Source organism: Manis pentadactyla, chromosome 11 (assembly GCF_030020395.1).
Source record: "Manis pentadactyla isolate mManPen7 chromosome 11, mManPen7.hap1, whole genome shotgun sequence".
Classification (NCBI taxonomy): Eukaryota; Metazoa; Chordata; class Mammalia; order Pholidota; family Manidae; genus Manis; species Manis pentadactyla.
Window position 1 is genome coordinate 88453194 of NC_080029.1, and position 13896 is coordinate 88467089.

The following is a 13896-nucleotide window of genomic DNA, read 5'->3' on the forward strand; positions in this document are numbered from 1 at the left end:
CTGTGACTCTTTTTGATATGCTTCTACAAAACCCAAGCATAGTGAATAATACTTTAACAAAGACAAAGCAAAACAAAACAAAACAAGAAATGCTTGGCGGAAAGGAACAATGGCACAGATATTTCAGAAGAGCAGTAAATAACTTATATTTGACTCTCAAGATACATGCATACAGGGCATATACATGCCTGCTAGGTTCACAGGCCTCCTTCTAAGGAATGCTGCCCCAGGCGCATGGAGTTTGCTTGTGCTCTGTCGAGGGAACTCACTGGCTCTGCTGCCACCCAACAGGCCAGGTATTGAGAACTCAGCCAGAGGGCTATGGTGGGTCAAGGGCCACCTCTGCCTATGAACTGATCGGGTCTAACAGCACCTCCCACAGGGTTGAAGTGCATGTGCAAGATTTGCCCAGGAGTTGCTACCAGCCCCCTGAAGAAATAAATCTTGCTTTTTATCTAGTCCTAGAGTTGATGGGTCCCAGAGTCCTCTAGACCACTGGGAAGGCTTCATTGTGTCTTTACTTCTCCCTTGGAGTCCACAGCATCTTTCCATGGCCTCAATGACCCAAGTACATCTCTCCCCAAAATCTGAAGAGAGTAACAAACACCAGGAGATTCCCTGCCCTGTCCCCCCACCCACTCCTACAGAGGAGGCTTTTGAATTCTTTTTCAGTTTTATATCCCGTGAAGTAAGATTTCAGCTCAGAAACCTAGGTGGCTGGACCCCCAGAAATTGCAACTGTGCTGTGTTGACAGGATGAGCAAAGCATGGGCCCTCCAGTGCGCGGAGAATTACCGCACTTTTCACGGGGATCCTCCCAGGTGTGCAGCCAGCTGAGCTTGAATTCCAGTTCCAATCCTTGCAAAGGGGATTTAAGCCTCTAGGGCTCCCTTTCCTCATTTGCAAAACAAGGCTTCGCTCACAGTACAGAGCTTAGGAAGCTGTAAGAATGAATTGAGATCATTTATGTAGAACACTTAGAATAGCCCCTGCTGGCGTAGTTAAGAGCTGGATCGACAGTAAATTCATTGACAGATCCTTCATCTCCTCCTTTAGACTATGCAACCCCACATTGATATTTCTACTTCCCAGCACCAATAAGTAATCAATTATTATGCATTGAATGCCTATGGAAACAAACTGAAGAAGACAGTGAGATACTTGGCTAAATGTGAGTAAACGTTTCTTTCGGTTTCCTGTTTTTTGATATTATCTCCTGTGCTCAGTTTGTGCATAAGGTCAGGTTTTCTAGGTGTATTAGTTCCTATTGCTTCTGTAACAAATACCACAAACTTGGTTGTTCAAAACAACACCAAAATTTATTGTCCTATAGTTCTGGAGGTCAGAAGTCTCAGCTCCAGACCTACTACATTTCGACACCCTTTATATTAGGAGTCATAACATCCTGAATTGGTTTATCATTTTATAGTGAGGGTCCACTAGGTTCAATCAACTAATGGTGGCATTATTCCCAGTCTGGGAGAAGGTTGTCCTGGTTGTGTTTTTTGCATAAGACAAGGGGTTTTTAAGTCTGGGGTTGAACCCAAGATGTTGAGAGTTTAGAAGATGGAGGTGGGAAGATGGAATACAGTCAGGGGTGGATATCCTCAATGTAGACCCAGTTTTGAAAATGCAGTGCTTTCTTTGGACTTATTTCAGATGTCAAACGCAGCAGGGTTGACATCAATACACAGCAGGCCATGGGTTACGGCTGTCTCTAATGACTGTGTTTATTGTTCTGGATGTTAACATAGAGAGTAAATGATAGTCCTTGAACTGATGGTCGGAAATGCCCTACACTAAGGCACTTGGGTGACATCATCATCACACTCAAGTGAAACCCAAGACGCTCGCCAGCCAGGAAATCACAGCCTTGGAGACCACCTTCCTATGTGTGTATGTGGTGTGCATGTGCCGGGGAGGCCCAGAAGCTGGCCTGTGCCTTAATGGTAGTTCTTGATGTTACTGGGAGGAGAGAGGCATCATTTGGAGATTAGCAAGAATACATTAGGCCCACAGGAAATGTCAGCTCATCAGAACCTTAATGGAACAAGTTCTTATGGGGTGTATGGGCTCAGAAGAGGACAGACAGGTTGGCTCTCTTCCTTTCTTTAGCAATTTTAAGTGGCTCTTCAAAGACTTTCACCCATGTATTTGTGGGAACAATTTATAATGCCTCTATCATAGGGATTAATCAAAACAATTACTTATAATTATTCAGATTGTAGCTTCTGTGTTCTGAGAAGCCTTGACAAGCTACTCTGGCCTTGTTTCAGTGGAAGGTGTATTAGTTTCCTATTGCTTCTGTAACAAATACCACAAACTTGGTTGTTCAAAACAACACCAAAATTTATTGTCCTATAGTTCTAGAGGTCAGAAGTCAGACATGGGTCTTACTGGGCTAAAACTTAACATTCTTTCTAGAGTTTCCAGAGGAGAATATGTTCTTTGTCTTTTTTCTAGTGGCTGCCTGCATTTAACAGCATGGGGCTGCCTTTCAGCAATTGCATCATCCTGATCTCTGCTTCCCTTGTTACAGCTCTTTCTCTGACTCACCTGCCTCCCTCTTTTGATCATAAAGACCCCTGTGACTGCACTGGCCCACCTGGACGATTCAGCATAATTTCCCCATCTCTAGGTCAGCTGACTAGCAAACTTAATTTCATCTGCAGTCTTAATTTCCCCATACCATGTAACACAATGTATCTCCAGGTTCTGGGGATGAAGATGTGGACATCTTTGGGGTGAGCACATTATTCTGATTACCACAGACGGTACTAGGTTAGGTGACCTTCACAGAATTGAAGTTTAAATTGGAAGTTAAGGACTATTGATGGGAAAGTGCAACAATGATAAAAGGTTGCTCTATATGTCCTAAAGGGTAAAACAGTTGGATAAGTCAGGGGCATTATAGCTTATTGACTAACAACACACACTTTGGGCTCAGACAGAATTGGAATCAAAATTTAACTCTGCCACTTGCTGGCTGTGGGATCTTAGAGTACTTGATCATGCTAACGACTTTTGTAACTATAAAATGGAGGCAATAATACATACCACATAGCAAAGTTGTACTGCAGATCTGGATGGATCTGCAATCCCATAGGGCAGGTTTGCAAAGTGGTAATAGCTTAGTTTGTAAATGGAACAATTGCATTGTTTCTGATGTCCAAGAAGAAACAGGGTGTCTAAAAACCTAAGATTGGGTGTATCAGTCACTTATTGCTGTGTAACAAACCAACCCTAAATCACTGACTTAACCATTTATCTGTTCATGTGCCTGTAGTTCGGAATCTGGGCTGGGTGGTCTTTCTGGTTTTGGCTGGGCTTACTCTGCTGTACCTGTGGTCGGATGCCAAGTCCATCTCAAGCTGCTCGCCTGGGATGCCTCAACTTGTCATCACAGTTTTTCTTCCTAGTCTTTCAATATCCAACAGGAAAGCCTGTGATTTTTTTCATGATGGGGGCAACATTCCAAAAGAGCTAGTAGAAACACAAAAGACCCCAAAAGCCTAGGCTAAGAACTGGAACACCAGTACTTTGACCTCATTCTATTAGACAAACCAAGTCACAATGCTAAGCCTGAATTCAAGAAGTAGGGAGAAAGACCCCACTTCTTAATGGGAAGAGCTAAAAGTCACATTGTGAAGACTGTGGCAATTGAGACCACTTTTGTAATAACTGTCAGAATGCAGACGATATTTGGGATGCTCTGCTAAGAACCCTATTTATTTATTTATTTTTGTATTCTTATAGCCTCATCTACGCTGAATTCAGTAGCAATGGTATGGTGAATTGTCCAAGTTTTGCTTTGTTTCCATTCCATCTGTGCCGGAGGACTGAGACCATTATCTCTGGCTTGTCTTGATGAATTCACTGAATGTTGTAAAGAACTAAAAACATGGAAAGCATTTAAATACTCAACTGTTAGCACTGGTCTTAAGATTTAAAGGTGACTAATATCCCCTAATTTCCCCAAGAAGGAAAATAGGATGGTGGGAAGGAAAGAAGCTGCCTGGGCCATCCCCTCTCTGAGGGGAAAAAAGAATTCTGCCACTCCCCCGAGTCTCCTTTCAAGGAAAAGGCTACTCTTGGGGCTATTTGCCTGTGGTTGCTGCACACCCTGGCCCTCTGCAATCCTATTTTAATGACCCAGTGTAGTTAGAGCCAGGTGTCATGTCTGTTTTTTGGTTCTTCACCTATTCTCAGCTGATAAAAAAATGACGGGATGTGCGCTGTGTGTAGTATGTGGAAGTACATGTCTCTGACAAAAGTTATGTCCTCCCACACTCACTTTCCATGGAATTTTTTAAAGTCTGCATATTTGAAATGGTCTATTTGTTACTGTTGACAAAGATTGACAGCAATGTGAGCTAGTTAGAGAGAAGGAGTTTGCCTAACAGAAGGGCTTTTCACTAGCAGCTGAAGGAGGCTGTTTCCCTTTTGCATCAGTTGATGGTTTGATGGGATTCAAAAAGTACACAGTAGTCTCTAATAATTTCTAACTTGGGCTTAAATACAAAGCACATAATGAAAGAGGGGTTTAGACTGCAAGTTAGGGTGGGAATATCTCTGTTGGATTTTGTACTAAGACAGCTAAATGGATATCATCTGGACAACAGGGACATGCAAATAACAACAGTCCCACAGAAGCAGTATCATTCTTTATGATACTAGGATCCAAGGGTCAACTGAACAGATGAGAGCAATTTGCACAGGAGTGATTTGCTCTGGCAGTGGAGCTGTGTTTTAACAGTGTTAAGGGGGCCAGCAGAGAACGTGGGGGAGGAGGGTATTGTTTCATCACCTGCAATCGGGGTAGCTTTCTTTGCAGTAGCAATGTGATGCTTTGGGCTTTCCAAACACTTTTCTTTTTAAAAATCTCTAGTCTGATATCATGCCAATTTCCCCAGGAACTGCATTTACCTCTTCTACCTCTCTACACCTCCCCTAAGAGCTCCCCATCTAAGGAAGCCACAGGTGTCAGCTGTGAAGTGCTCAGAGCCCCAGCTCCCAGCTCCAGTGATGCTCGTGCCTTACCCTGTCAGAGCCCCACATGCGTGAAGGAGCCAGGACAGTTCCAGGGATGTGCCCTCAAGTGGGAAGCCAGAGGATCTAAGGGCTGAAAGTCCTTGTCTGTTGAATGAAAATCCAGGCATGGTCCCAGCCCACTACCCTCACCGGCCACAGATCATCAGAGAGATATTTTAGACCACAATTCTTCATTTTGGACAGTGCTTTGGACAAGAAAAAAAAGTCTCAGGAGGAAGTAGTATGCGTGCAGACTGAAATGAAAGGATTCTTCCTCTGTCCTTGGGAGCAGGAATCCCATTGTTTGGCCCCGTGTGACCTAAGCTTGGCTCTGAGTACCTTTGGAAGCCACTAGTAACCATGACTACTCAGTGGCGGGAAGGTGATGACATGGCTTTCCCCACACTTGGCCAGACCCGGAGGGGCATTCCAGAGGGAACCTGGACAGCTCCGACGTGAGCTCTTGTTTCTGCATACCTGTTGGGAATGAGTGAACTGTAGCTTGACTAGGGTTCAGGAGCCTTCAGTCCTTATCTCTACGAGATATCAGGGAAGGTCTCAAAGTCCCAGATCACTCAATATTATTTTATAAAATACAATGAAAATACTTCTCTTTTCATTCAAAAGGTTGAGGATCAGAAAGGGAGGTGACTACCTTGTTTCCCTGGCTACTAGCCAACCTGGATTAAAGCAACAAGAAAAACAGTATCAATAGAATTTTCTTTGAGTTTTTCCAAAGTCTGTGTTTCCTGGCACTTGAAAAGCACCTATATACCACGATCAAGCTATTGACTGCTTGCAGGAGAGTTTGGGGTGTTTGCTCCAAAATGAACACCAGTTCATCCACAGTCTCAGTTTTATACATTTACCCCCAGCTAGTGTGATGTGCTCTTTTAAATTCATTGGCCTGTTAGGGTATATAGTATATGGCTGTAAAACTGAAATTTAGTCTGAATAGAGACCTTGGTTCTCCATTTTACTAAAAGATGAAAGCATGATACAGCGGAAGGAGATGGAACTGAGTAGAGTACATGGCTTTTGCACCCAGTTCTGCTGCTTTGCTCTGGGGACTGAGGACATGCCTGAGCTTCAATTTTATGTATAAAAAGGAAATAAATACTATGACTCACCTCATTGAAAGGATCAGATCAAATAATGTATTAAAAGTGCTTTCTTTGCACACTGGGAAGCTGGACAAGTGTGACTGATCACCAAGACCACTTCTAAACAACTTGAAGAATACAACTCCTGTTAATACAGACATGCCAGAAGCAGTCTGTAAAGATGGATATAAATTTTGAAGGAGCTGAAATTGACTCAACCTAAAATAGCTATTCATATGACTTGTTTTTTATTTGGACATTTCTGAGGACTAAACTGGTTGCCTTATTATTGGAAACTCATATAGTAAATTGAAGTATTCTTGATGCTGAGAGATAAGTAACCGGGGGTGTTATTTCCTGACAGATTTTCTACTGTCTGATGAATTCATGTTTTTCTTGGCTTAACTCTCCTACTAAATTCTTCCTCATCTCCTGTTCTTGGAAACCACGGAGACAGTTTTCTCCTCTATAAAGTGGGATGATATCCCTACAGTTTTTGTAAGGTGTATAATGAATTATTTTCTGTAAAGCAGTTAAAACATTGCCTGCAGCAGGTATGTAATAAATGTAAGCTGCCACTATTATTGTTATTATTACATTTATTATAATTATCATGGGGTGAATAAAAATTGCAATGGTCACATTTCTCCCTATGGCCAGTCATTGACTAAATTAAGTTTTATGTATTTTTGTGATGTATATAAGAAAAATTGATACTATTTTAACTTCCTTAACAGTAGAATGATTGATCTTTGAATGTTTTTGTCTTCCACTGGATGACTGAGAAATGCCAGCCCCCTTGTAAAGGTGGGAAAACCCAATGAAACAGCAGCAGGTTCATTGTATTCTGTTTCCCAGCCACCTGTTCCGGATAGGAGACTGTACAGAATAGTCACTGTCCAAGTTCAAACGGGGCTGACCCTTTCTCTCTGCAGTGGGCCAGTAGATGCCAGTACCACCGACCCTGTGCTGTGGTGAATTAACTGTAGGGCACGAGCCAGGTCTAGGGTTTGCATAGAAGCAATAACTATGGGAGGACAGCGGCTAAAACTCTCTAAGCACTTCCCATTTGCTGATACTTCTCTAAACACTTGACAAATATCAATTCATTTAACCTTCCAGGGTAGGTACACATCAGCATTATTTTTCAGAGGAGGAAGCTGAGGCACAAAGCGGTTGTGTCCCTCAGGTAGTGCCAGGATTAAAGCACAAGCACTTTCTCTCTTAAACTATACTCCCTGAGGAAAGAGCTGAGTCAGAGCAGACTGCAGAGTGCATCTCTGTATTAAGCAGGAAACATGGTTCTTCTGAAATGTGGGGTATTCTAGTTGTATTCAGGTAGATGTAAACAGACACAGCCTTTAAGTATGAATCTGAATCTTCTCTCTGGGGTCTTTTGTTGACGGTGCAGTTACTCTGTGTAAAAATACAACCTTCATTGCCTGGAACTGTCAACTCTTATCTCAGTTTGTATGTCTGGGTTGTGTGGTCAAAGTAATGGCAGATAATTAAGTACTTTCCCATGAATTTGTCTTTGCTCCAACTCTGTGAAATAAGCATTCTTATCAGACAGATTGTCTTAGGTGAGGAAAGAGTCTCAGAGAGTGAAGAGACTCTCCTAAGGTTATACAACTAGCAAGTACATAACTAGGGTTTGCACTCCATTTCAAGCCCCTAGCCCTGTGCTGTAGAGGACAATTCCTAGTCAGCCCTGGGGCCCTGTGACCAGATTAAAGGAAGGAAAATCTGCCTCTCAGGTCAGATACTATTGACACTTTTGGTAGAGAGAGGACCGAGAAGGAAGAGACTGGGATACTGTCAGGGAATAGCAGTATGTCACTAAAAGATACACGGAGGAAAGCAGTGAGCTCTGATGGACCAAGGACAGCTTTTGATCCCTCTGTACATAGTAGGCCTACCTTAGCACTCTTTACTTGGCATTTCCTACTATTTTCTTAAGGGTCTGTGTAAATGTCACTTTCTCAGAAAGGCCTGTCCTTATTGCCTCCCTGCCCCGGGCACATAAAGGTGACCACCTTTGCATTCCCACAGCATCCTTTCCTTCCCCTTTTGTGGCTCTAGTTTGTTCATTCATTCAGTCAACAAATATTTATTGAGTCCTCCCATGTCAGCTCATGTTTAGGTGCTGGAACTGCACCAGTAAAAAAATAAAAAATCCCTGTTCTTGAGGCACAAGATGAAGAAGTGATGTGACTAAAGCAGAATAAAGGAGTTGACAGTGGCAGTGACAGTGGTCAGAGAAGGGCTGAATGAGTGTGGGAGCAGGGAAGAGCTCTGCTGGTCAAGAAACACAAGCACAAAGGGCTCTGCTTGGAATCTTCGGGACTCTTTCTGATGTTGTTATTATTTACTTAACAATATATTATATGGTATATATATATGTGTTATTTAACAGCAATAACACCAAACTGCAACAGAGCCAGGAACTTGCTCCCTCTCCCTCCAGTGTGTCCCTGACACCATTCCTGACAGTTCCGGGCACATGGAAGACCTGTCATTACCAGGTAACTGAATGAATCAATCTGAGGAGTAGAAACAAGAAAATGAAGACGATTTCAGTGGACAAGATGAAGTTCAAGGACTGAGGTATTTCTGGGATTCACTAAGTAATTGCAGTTTGGATACTAAGGATACTTCTCTCTCTCTCTTTTTTTTCTTTCCAGTTTTTGCAGACAGAATTTAAAATATTTTAAGCAAATATTTTCTAAAGAGTCTTTAAATGTGTGTGATATGTCTATGATTCAGCTCAAATTCTTAAGTACCTATAAGTTACCAATCTTTAAGGTTTTTTAAAATTATTATTTTGAAATGTCTTGAGCTTACAGAAAGTAAGCTTAGTACAAAACCTTTTTCCTTCTAAGTCACTTGAAAGTAAACTGTTTATCCACTGTCCTAACAATGTTTGCTCTCCCGTGTAGACACCTTGTCTGAGCGCGTCAGAGTGTATTTCCTGCAAACAGGAACAATCTCCCCCATAACCACAAAGCCACCATTACACCCAGGCTCTGACACCCACCCCGGGGGCCTCAGGTGGGGCCCCCTTAACCGGCTCAGCAGGTTCTGAGTCCCTTGACCGGTGCCCTCCCGGGAGGGGGCCCTCCTCACCCGCCCAGGCTCTGGCGTCCTGCTCTGAGCCCCTGCTGCTTCTGCCCGCCTCACTCCAGCCAGCGCAACACTTACCCTGCTCAGCCCCACCTAAGGGCTTCAAGACCTGCTGGTTCAGGAGAGGGAAGCAGCCAGTCTTAAAAGTTTAGGAAGTAGCTTTTACTGTAGTAAATTGATGAGAGCTACCATCACACATGCTGTTTCCTAAATAGCCTGGCCGGAGCATCCAGGCAGCCTTCTTGCACTGGGCGGCTTTCCCCGCCACTGTGGCTGCCCCGGCGACTACTTCTGAGCACCCTCCCTCCTGCTCTGCCCCTTCACTTCCAGCACTTCCTTAAGGACCCAATCAAAACTCACCTCTTACAAAGAGTCTTCCTCCAAACTCACCCCACACATCTCCAGTCCCACTTTGTCCTAAGGGTTTTTTCCCCCCAATTTATATCATATTCCCAATGTGTAGTTTTGTTTTCTGGTTGTTCAGTAGGTGTTTTGCCTCCTTAGCTATATTTGTTTACTTCTCATGTTGCCCACAAGAGCTGGGCATGTGAGATGTGCTTAGTCAACATTTGCCATTGAAGTTAACATGAGTATGTACTGTGGGCCTGCACATCAATTATTAGAGGCCCCATGCTAGGAAGAACTGATGGGGATGTGGCCTCGAGCTTTAGGTCTTCGATGCCTAATTTGATCGAGGAGTCTTTACTTTCTGCTTTGTCCACAGAATAGTACATTCAGTCTGAAGATATTACTTCATGACGTAAAACTCTTCAAAGGCCCCTCATTGCCCACAGAGAAAGTCAAAGCATTTTTGGAATGATGTACAAAGTCTTTCATGCTCTTGAGCTATGTATCTCCTGCTACATCCTCCTTCATAATTCATGTCTTGCATGAAATGCCGCATCACTTGTAATTGCTTTCATGGCCCAAGCCATTTCACGCTTCTGCAGTTTAGCATGCTACTTTCACATCTGAGTGCACCTGTTCCCTCTTTTCTTGAAGGTTAACATCTATTCATCCTTCAAGATACAGATTAGTTATCTAGCTTAGGACATCCTTCTGGGGCTTCTTGACAGGAATGGGGCCCCCTTCTCTGTGCTCATATAGTTCCCATGCTTACATCACTTACATCACTGCTTTTAATGCATCTTATTCACTTGTTCATTCATTAAGTTTACTTTTGTACACCTTCTGTGTATCATCCATTGTCCTCACTGCTGGGAAGACTGTATTGGCAAAACCAAATAGTGTTCTTTATGGAGGAGATGTACATTAGAAAATATTTCCTTAGATTCTTAAATGACAAATGTGAAAAGTATTATGAAATAGAAGCATGGAGAGACCAAGCCTAGTAAGTGAGGTCAAGGGAGCTTTTTACTGATGAGGTGATATGTCGGGACAGGTGAAGACAGAAGAGAAGGATGATTGCTGACATATTTGGTTTGCACATCTATGGCCTAGTTTAGAGTTTCAGTCATGTGAAGAAAGGTACTGGACATAATTTATTACTGTATCCCTAAAGCCTTGTGCTGTACCCAGAACATTTTCAACATCTGTTCAGCTGAACTAAGCTGCTGAGTGACTGTCCAAAGCATGAGGTCTCGTCAGCGAGCACCAGAAGGGCTGACTGTTTGCAGGCCTGCTGCAAAGAGGGGGCACTCCCACCCTTTTTTCACTTCCTGTAGCCCTCTGGGGTTGCCTTTCCTCAAATTATGGCTCTCTCTCTCTCCATTCTTACTTCACCAGATTTCTCAGAAGAGCTTCCAAAACTCTTCCCACAATTACCATGAGGCAACAGTAAACAGTCTGCAATTTCCAAGGGCTCATTATCGTTCATTCCTAAAAACGGCTGTATATTGGCCTTTTGCCACCCAACTGTGGTGTGATGGAATCTGAGGGGCCCAACCTGTGCGTAAAGCCTTGTAACTCTGGGTTTCAAGAACCAGCCTGAATTTGTTTGTTGCCTATTCACGACAGGGGTGAAAGAGAATGGCACCTGGCCAGCTCTGAAGCTCAGGTGGGAGCACACCTGCCTGGAACACTGAAACTCCCCCATCCCTTCCAGAGAAAGGCTCCTGTGGTTAGAATCAGCCAGGGAGTCAGGGGAAGGGGCAATCCAGTCTGTCTCTTGTAGCTCAGGTGCCAGTTATTTTTCACTTGCTTCTGAAACTTTGGGCAGTAGTGGTAGGTTGAATATTTCTCAGGGCTGGCAAAAACATTTGAAAAGTCTTTCAGTTCACCTCAAGTTGAAATGCGACTGAAGAGACAAGAATACATGTATCTATTCTTTCTTTTTTAATAATGAAGGAGAAATTACTCTTTTGACACAATTAAAAGCCTAACAACTTAAAGTAAGAAAGTTCTTGCTTATTTCTATCCTGTTTTCAGCTAAAAGTCAGTCCATTATACTTGCCTGCCCAAAGAAACTGTGTGAGTTCTGGTTATCAAATTGAGAATGACATGCTTGGTTGAGCTTATGTCTCCAAAGTGCTGAGTAACATTCTAACTTGTTCATTGAGGCTGACGGGAGCACTGTAGGCTGAAGCCGGGCCCCAGTACGAACACTTCTGGGGAAATACATGCAGTGGACAATGATCATGTTCTTCTAACAGCATCTCATCTCAAATTCATTTCTCTAGGAGGAAAAAAGGCCTAAGTCTTTCCATGTATCAGTGGGTGAGTCAGTTTTATATTGGAAAACTGCTGTAGAAGGTGGATGGGTCATTCTAAAGTGATGGACCCACATTAAAGATTCAAGGAAAACAGTAACTGCACCTGGAAACAAGAGTGCCAGTTTCTTGAGCTGTCGTCTAGGGTTTCAGTGGTTTGGTTATTTGGATTTTCCATTACTTTCCCCATGGGCTAGAGATACCAGAGACTCTCAGATAATAAAATACTTCATGGTAGCCATCTGGAAATATAAATACATGTTGAAATTATTGAGGCAGAAGAGATCCAAGCTTTATGTAACTCATGACAGCATAAAGGCATTGAGATCAATAAGAAAAACAAGACGGAGATGGACCTTAGGTTTGGAAAAAGGGTGGTAGTGGAATTCACTGTTTTGCATGAGGGAGAAATTTAGGACATGTGCTTACCCTAAATGAGTTTATTTTGAATCTCTTAACAGGGTTTCTTGTCTACATAAGAGATTAAGTGTCATTAATATTTTATCAAGCTTAAACTTACATTGATACATATTGCTATTTTTTTAGGCTGTTTTTCTACACAAGTGACTCAAGTAGGAGACAGTGACAGCAAGTTTTCCACTTCTAGTTTTTAGTTTCGTCACTGAGTGCATGCCCTGATGATACAATTCTGTTGGTCCATGAACTAGATTCCATGTTATTCAGCTTTTCCAATAAAACGAGGTAAAACAAGGGTATATAAACAACTGAAACTTAATTGCTTACGTTAGGTTGGAAAATTATCTGGCTTACACACCAGGAGAAAAGCAAAGTTCAAATAATGAACATATCTATGATTAATGATCAGAGAGAATTCCGTGACATGTACACCCAGGCTCACTCGTACACAAGGCATGCTGCTAATGACCCTGCCCATCCCTACCCCCCACCTCTTGCCCCAGCTTCAGTTCAAATGCACATTTCCCAGAGGATACACACATACATATAATACAACTTGTAAGGAAAACTCATGTCAGTTAAATGCCAGATTTTGATGTGAAAGGTAACTAACTGGATGAACCATGCATCTCTAAGGTGGGTTGCTATAACTGGAGAGGGGCCCAAAATTTTGTTAAAAATGTAGAAAGTCAAGAAAAAGGCATCTTCAGCATATGTAGGACCTATGAAATTATGGGATTTCCAAGCCAGCTCATGTAATTGCCCTGGGTTTCAAGAAGTGTTCAAGTGTGTACTGGTGGCAACTTTATTCTTAACAGGCCAAAACAAACCTGGGGTCTGGGAATCATAGTGATAAAGCATGACCATTAGCATGCAGCCATCTGCTCAGGCAATTAGGATCCTAATTCAAGAACCAAGAGAAATTTAATTCTGCTCATTCTAGGTCACATTGTTTCTTTCCTTCATGGAGATTTTCTCCTGCATAGAATTGTGCAAACACCACCCATCCCATCTGGGACAATGAATAAAGCATTGCAAATTTTGAAGTGTTGGCATGGATGTTAGAGGTAATCACTAGCCTCCTGTTTTTAATACCTCAACTCTCTTAAAGAGCATACGTCTGTGAATGGAGCATGCCTGTTGAATTGGTATTTCTGCTGTGGTGCTGTATCTTAGCAATTCTCTTTGATGCCTTATCCCTCTTGTGACCAGTGCTGTGAATTTACAGGACAGCTGGCAAGGGAATTCTCCCAGACACGGCCTGTGATTACCAACTAGTGATGCATTAATAGGATGGCCTGCAAGGGTGATTTGACTTGAGAGGGTCTATTTGGGAGGGGACCTCACCCTGGCTCAATAGGGCAGGTCACAGTGAGAGTGCTCAAGAGAAGATTTAGTCTATTGTCTTATTTGAGAATCAAATAATAATCATTGTCTTATTTGAGAATTAAATAATCATTTGGCAAATTAGAGTATGGTCTTTTGAGTGGTAACTTTTTCATACAGCTCTATCTGCCTTTTCTTGCCATGGGCATATTCTTTTCTTAAAAAAT

At 42.6% G+C, this 13896-nt stretch overlaps 1 long non-coding RNA gene across 1 annotated transcript in view; it reads right to left on the bottom strand.

Annotated features, from left to right (window-relative positions):
- Nucleotides 1–13896, bottom strand: part of LOC118914748 (uncharacterized) — an 80795-nt gene that overhangs the window by 66772 nt on the left and 127 nt on the right. The window lies entirely within an intron of this gene.